Source organism: Rhagoletis zephyria, unplaced genomic scaffold, assembly GCF_001687245.7.
Source record: "Rhagoletis zephyria isolate East Lansing unplaced genomic scaffold, Rhagoletis_zephyria_1.1 Rzeph_scaffold_03749, whole genome shotgun sequence".
Lineage (NCBI taxonomy): Eukaryota > Metazoa > Arthropoda > Insecta > Diptera > Tephritidae > Rhagoletis > Rhagoletis zephyria.
In genome coordinates, this window is record NW_016160832.1 from 51,283 (window position 1) to 58,773 (window position 7,491).

Sequence of the window (7,491 nt, forward strand, 5' to 3'; positions counted from 1 at the left end):
AAATGAATTGTCGCCCGTTGTCCGAGTGGATGTATTCCGGTACTCCAAAAACATGGAACACTTCCCTTTCTAGGAACCTGGTAACTTCGGCTGACGTCGCTTTTCTCATAGGCTTTAGGAAAACGAATTTGGTAAAGTGGTCAAGACACACAAACACATAGACATTTCCATCACTCGTCCGTGGGTAGGGACCCATAAAATCAATAAACAGACGTTGGAACGGTCGCTCGGTTACGTGCTGCTTGCCCATAACTGGTCTTTGAAATGTATTTTGTGTCTTGTTTATTTTGCAGATTTCACATTCTTTTATGTGCGCTTGTACATCCGTTACTAAACCTGGCCAATAGTAGTTTTGCCGAATACGAGATAGGGTCTTATGTATACCACCGTGACCTGCCGAAGAGCACTGGACCAGACCCTTGCGCAACTCCGTCGGAACCCAAAGTTTCCAGGAATGGTCCTGCTGAAGCCCCTCCCCCCTGTCAAACTGCGTTCGTTTGTAAACGAACCCGTCCGATATACATAAGTCAGGTAGTCTGTCTTTGTTGGAAGTCACAGTCTTTATGAGCTCTTGGTATTCATCCGATTTAAAACACGGCGAGTCCAGGCTGATGTCCATCACTCTTTCGCTCAACTTTATTTCCTCCATATTGGCCCGTGAAAGCGTATCAGGGACTACGTTTTGTGTACCCTTTCGATGTTGTATGTCGAAGTTAAATCCCTGGAGCTTAAGGCTCCACCTAGCGAGCCTGCCTGACAGATCTTTTTGGTTCATGAGCCACTTCAGGCTCGCGTGGTCTGTGATAATCGTGAACGGTAAACCTTCGACATACGGCCTGAATCGCTTCACGNTAATATTTACATCCTTCGCATGATTTTCAAAAATGAGGTGTCAAACGAAAGGGCTTGGCCTATAGATATAAAATAAGTTTTTTTTGAATAGGGTTTCCACCTGTCAAAATTTGTAATATTTACACTGTTCACCCGATTTTCAATAGTGACGTGTCAAACGAAGAGGCTATCTAAGAGGAATCTAAAGATGTGCAAGAAGGGTTCTTTTTTTGAACAGGGTTACAATATTTTAAAAAATTTTACAATCTGGACCGATCGTTGGATTAAAAAAAATTAGCTGTCAAATGAAAGGGTTATGCCTCTATATGTAAAATATGGTTTCAACTAAGCAAGACTGTTTGGTTTTAATCAGTTTTTATTGCCACACATATATATATATATATTCATATACAAATTTAAGTGCAGAATTAAATAAATATACATACTTATGTACATAAAATATAAATTATCTTTATCAGTTTTAATTTAATTATTTTCATGTACATACATACATACTTACCAATACATAAATGTAAGTGCGGAAATAAATAATACTTTAAATGAAATTTCAAAAAGATTAAAATGAAACCATATTTTACATACAGAAGCGTAACCCTTTCATTTGACACCTAATTTTTTTTTTAATCCAATGAACTGTCCAGAATTTAAAATTTATAAAAATATTGTAACCCTGTTCAGAAAAGAACCCTTATTGCACACCTCACTATTGAAAATCGTGTGAACAGTGTAAATATTACAAATTTTTAGACAGGTGGAAACCCTATTAAAAAAAATAAAAACTTATGTCATATCTAGAGGCCAAGCCCTTTCGTTTGACACCTCTTTTTTGAAAATCATGCGAAGGATGTAAATATTATACTTTTGCAGACAGGCGGAAACTCTATTCAAAAAATAAATCCTTATTGTACGTCTTCAGGCCCAGCCCTTTTTTTGAAGCCTTATTTTTTTAATCCAAAGCACCGTGCAGATTTTATAATTTTTAAAAAGGTGGCAATCCTATTAAAAAAATAAAAACTTATTTAATATCTAGAGGCCAAGGCCTTTCATTTGTCGCCTCATTTTTGAAAATCATGCAAAGGATGTAAATATTATAATTTTGTAGATATGCGGCAACTGTATTCAAAAAATAAATCCTTATTGTACGTATTCAGGCCCAGCTCTTTCATTTGACACCTTATTTTTTTTAATCCAACGTCCCTGCAGATTTTATAATTTTTAAAAAGGTGGCAATCCTACTGAAAAAATAAAAACTTATTTCATATCTAGAGGCCAAGCCCTTTCATTTGACACCTCATTCTTTAAAATCGAATGAACGCACAGTGCGGCCGAATCCCAAAAGTGCGGCCAAAATTCGAGAAAATAAAGTTTCTAGATAGGCCTTTTTTGACATTGAGTTGGCTAAAGGGATCACCTAAGAAGAGAAATCTGTTTACTGTAACGACCTGTACCCTAAGTCCTCTCTTTATATTCATTTGTAGTGTGACTTCTCCCAAGCACAACGTTATTGTAATAAAAAGCGAAAAGCTATTAACGTATAAGTAGTTAGAGAATAGAAAATCAAACAAAACCAAATTGATTCTACGTCCGAAGGTTAGTAAAATACATAAAAAAAACTTGTGAAAACTAATACTGTACCAGAAATTTTTAAGGATTAAAAATGTAAAGGTATTTTTTTCGTTTAGTTCTAAACCAAATGTGAGTTGTTAAACGCAACAGAAACAAAACGCTGTCGAATGCTGCTTTTAAACCTATTAGAGTTTACGTAGGAAAGTATTAGCTACAGAATAAAACAAAACTCAGATGCCCATCTCTGCCTCTTATATTTTTGTTTGTTTTTTTTACACGCTTATACATATTAGTTTCACCTGTATGTAAAAATGTCCAGCTTTTTAACTAGATTTCACAGAAAGATTTTGAGTATGCAGTTTTGTAGCAGATTTAACTTAAGTATAACAAAGTCACGCTGAAAGTAGCTCAGACTTACGGTTGATTTTTGAATTTTTTTTTTGTGGAAGGTGTTGCTCATGTTCTTTATATCATAGAATATACTTGGTATGGAAGAAAATGACTGGCACCGTCAACAAAAGAAATTTTCAAAAATCAACAGTAAGTCCTAGCTGCTTCAAACTTGGACTTTGTTGCACTAAAATTGAATGGGCTATAAAACTGCGTACTCAAAATCTTTCTAAGATATCTAATTAAAAAGCTCAAAATTTACCAGACGCCATACTGGATCCGCCATTTTGAATTTTACAATTCTGCCAGGGGATTAGTAATTAGTGACCCCGAAAACCCCCTGGTACGAAATTTCAAATCATTATTTCAAAGCTTCGAATTTTGGCCGCACTTTTTGATTTCGGCGGCACTGTGGAACGGTGCATATCGTATGCAATTAACGAAATTGCCTTCGCATAGAATAGTATCTCTAGCCACACTAACTTTCCGCGAATGTTTGACGGAGCATTTACATTCACTTATGAAGGAGAACTACAGCAAGGAACGTTCGCGAAGGCATCGATGCCACTTATAGCTATATATATGAACGCGCGCTCTTTGGTCTACGAAAATATACGCGTATGAACAACAGCGAAAATTTTTCTACCTAACATTCGTGAACGCGAACGATCTGGACTTGTTTTCAGTGATCGGACTTCCAAAAAAATGTGTGTGGTAGATTCTGGAAAAAAATTAGGTAGATTTCAAAGAAATGTGGTAGATCTCAGGTTTTGGATCAAACTTTGTACAAAAATTTAAAAAAAAATCTGCAAGGTTTCACCTAAATTGCAAACATTTTAATTAGAATCTAAAAAAAATTAATTTTAGTATAATAAAGTTCAAGATTGAAGTTTCTAAAAATTGCATTGAGTTTTGGCAATTTTTTCTTTGACAGTGTAAAGCAGTTCCTTCCATATCAAGATATTTTTCGAACATATTTTGAGAGATTTCTGCAACCTTGCGGAGTGCTGCCAGCTTTTCTTTTTATCACATCACGATGATGCGAACAAATGTGGGCTCAAGTAAATGTAAACAATGCCTTAGAGACTTTAGATGCACTGAAATTTGCTAATACTTTCACAAAAATCGCGGGTTTTTAACATCTTCGCTATTAATTCTTTTTATATAATCATATATATCATAATCAGACCTTGTGCGGTAGATGTGGTAGATGCTCAAAAAAGTGGCAGATCTACCACAATGTGATACAAGTCCGATTACTGCTTGTTTTATGCTTCTCGTTCGCGAAGGAGAATCAATAGAGAATATTTGATACGTTCACGTTCGCGTATAAAATCATAAATGTATGTACGTTCATATATGAATAGTTGCGTTCCAGCAGCAGTACGAATATCAGGTTTTGCAGGATTTTACAGGATTTACAGGAACAGCTGTTTTCGCCTTTAACAAACCTCGTGCGGAAACAGCTTTCTGTAAAATCCTGTAAATTCCTGCTATTCGTACTGCTGCTAATATTTCCGAGCCCTGTTGATAACTAAGTCAATGGTCCTTTTAATATTATATAAACATCCGAAAACATTAAAACATGTGAAATAAATCTCGTCTCACTGTTTTGTGTTTTTCACTTGGTTGCTGAAGTAATGAATAATTGAAAATTCATAAGGGAAAGTTATAGTTTTTGTAAGTTTTATCTTAATATCTTAAAAACTTGTAGACTTATGGAAAAATGATAAATGAACGTGAGGTACCAAATTTAATAACCCTCAATTTGATAAATCGTCCAGTTTATAACAATTAACGCATTCCATGGATATTACAACCCAAAGTTTCTTTTAAAAATTCATACACTTTGATTAAATTTCGCGGGTTAAAGATAAGTTTTAAATTAATCTTTCGTGGCCAATAGCAATTGGCTTAGACCTAAGACCTCATAATATTAGAATTACAAAACGGTCAAATGCCTTTTATTTTCCCCCATACAAAATCGACCTAGCCTACTGTGCCAATATGCATTATTTCTTTTTTTTCGTATGCATTAGCTCGGTTTTTTCATATGCATTATTTCGTATGCACAGTTTTCATAAGCACAATTTCAGGGTGCCCTCTACACCTTCTTCCATTTCCATATCGGAGCCCTTTCTTTCAGCTATACGATACAAATTCGATAAATTTTACAGGATGTTTGCTTATAACAAGAGCAATAGAAGCTGATAGAGCATTCAGGGTGTTTACTTGCCCTAAATCCAGAGCTGTTAAGTTTCCAATACGATTAGTAATCATTATTTTTTTGTATTTCTTTAATTTAAATAAATATTTTAATTTTCTTACATAACCCAGCCATTAATAATTAATTATAATCAAAAATTATCAAAAATAATCATGATTAATGGACATTAAAAAAATAATCACAAATAATCTAATTATAAATAATCAAAATTAATCAACTTATTTTTTTAACTATGTGATTTTTTTTTAATTGTTTGATTATTTTTAATTATATGATTGTTTTTAATCATTTGACTGTTTTTAATTATTTGATTATATTCAATTATTTGATTATTTCTAATTATATGATTATTATTAATTATTTTTCCAAATAGATGAAGCTGCGTTTGGCAGCAAATTTTTATAAGTTAGTATTAAGTATTTGAAACCAAATTCACTGTACGAGTAAATACTTGTACTGTAGTTTACAAGCAAGGAATGATTTCTTATTGATTGTTAACTGTCTTTGCTATTGAGGCATTTAATGGCACCGCGGCCAACTCAGTGCGCGACCTCTAAGGATTTGGATGAAAGTTGAAGAGATTGAAGGTCTGGAAGACATGAATATACGTGCAGCATATTTTGCCGACATGACGTAGAGTTGCCTATTTACACGGGGCTTAAATTTAAAAAAAAACGTCATACATACCTTTCTCTAAATTGCTGTATCTTGGAAAACTTTCAACGAAACTTAATGAAAAAAATGTATTTCTTCCGTCTTATTATGGGCTTTAATTATACATTTTTTACATTAATGTGCAACGTATAAAAAACAAAAAAAAAATAAGTAAATATTTTTCTTTTTGATTTTTGTTTTGATGGTCTATAATGTCAACTTTACCGAAGCATCAACAACAGTCATTTATAGCTTCAAGGTTAGTCCTTTTATTAAAACAAGAAAAAGGAAAGGTGTGTAAAAAAATTAACCTAACGGGTAACATAATTATAGTTCTTTACAATAAGAACTAAAAAGAAAAAATTATTAATTGATTTAAATATTCGTTAAAGAAAGATATGAAGTTCCCTTACTAGATGTTATTTAACCTTTTAAACTAGCTTAATATAGGATTAAAGTAATTGGCACGTAGTCATAGTCGAAATAAAGTACACTGTAAAGTTAGTTGCAGTTATTTTTACAGACATCCCATTGAAAACATACAGCACCTTGTCTAAATTATTCTCACCCGATTGGTAGAGGGCTTCGGGTGTACGAATTTGTTATAACGTCAGGAGTTGAAGACTTGCTCTAGCTCCTAGTATCTTAAAATTCCCTCCTGTCCCGTGGCAAGCAGATTTCCCATGTGGACTTGCAACAAAGTTCAATTTTGCTATTTCCTTGAAGGGAATTTTATTTAATTTAGGACTTTAGTAAAGTTAATATGATTTAGTTATATTGTTTTTTTAGCCCACCTTTCCTTTTTCAAAAATATACAATTTCATAAAATGTCAATGGCGTTAGACGATCTAGAGTCCATACGCCTAAGTAGCCCATTACGCGTATTTGGGTACTTAAAGTTGACATTATATACAATTAGGGAGTTCACAAGGTGTTGTATACTGTCGTACTGTTGTATGTCATAAACTTTAAACGGCTAAAACTGTATTTAAGGAATTCGCAAGCTAATATAAAAGTTTTATTATGAAAATTCAGACAATTAAAAAAAAGTTGGTGGTGATTTCAAGTCCTCTAAACATTTCTTTAGCCGTTAAAAACTTTACAACATACAACAATACGACAAGTACGACACCTTGTGAACCACCCAAATGTTTCTATGTAAACATTTATTTTCGCGACCGCGTAAGACAATACGAGCATGGATCGGAAACTAGGTTCCGACTATGATCAACAGCTTGTCCACAGCGCGGAGCGGAAACTAGAGCTTTCCGCCTGTCACACACTTATGGCCGGCCCACAAAGAACTTTCGCGTTGGTTTTGGTGTTGACGTTGGTTTGACAGAACGCACGTTAAAAGTATGCTTGCTACAATGAACGCTTGGCAGCGAATGCTGGGGCCACTAAATTAACATACTAATGACAGATAAATTGATATTTCATATCAATAATTGCATTAAAAACGATATTTCTTGCCCGCACTTGATTAAAAAGGAAAAATATTTCACATAATATTATTTATTTGCAACAGCTGACGAGCGACGTACGCGAAAAGTTGAGAGTTGGCCATCTTTTTGCTTCGTGTTGGCGTGACCGTTGTCGAATTTTGGCTATGTAGACGGCTGCATTTGAATTCATGTATTCATAGTCAGCTGTTGAAGCGACGCCAACGCCAACGCAACGCCAAAGATCTATGTGGACGGGCCTTTAANTATGGCCGGCCCACAAAGAACTTTCGCGTTGGTTTTGGTGTTGACGTTGGTTTGACAGAACGCACGTTAAAAGTATGCTTGCTACAATGAACG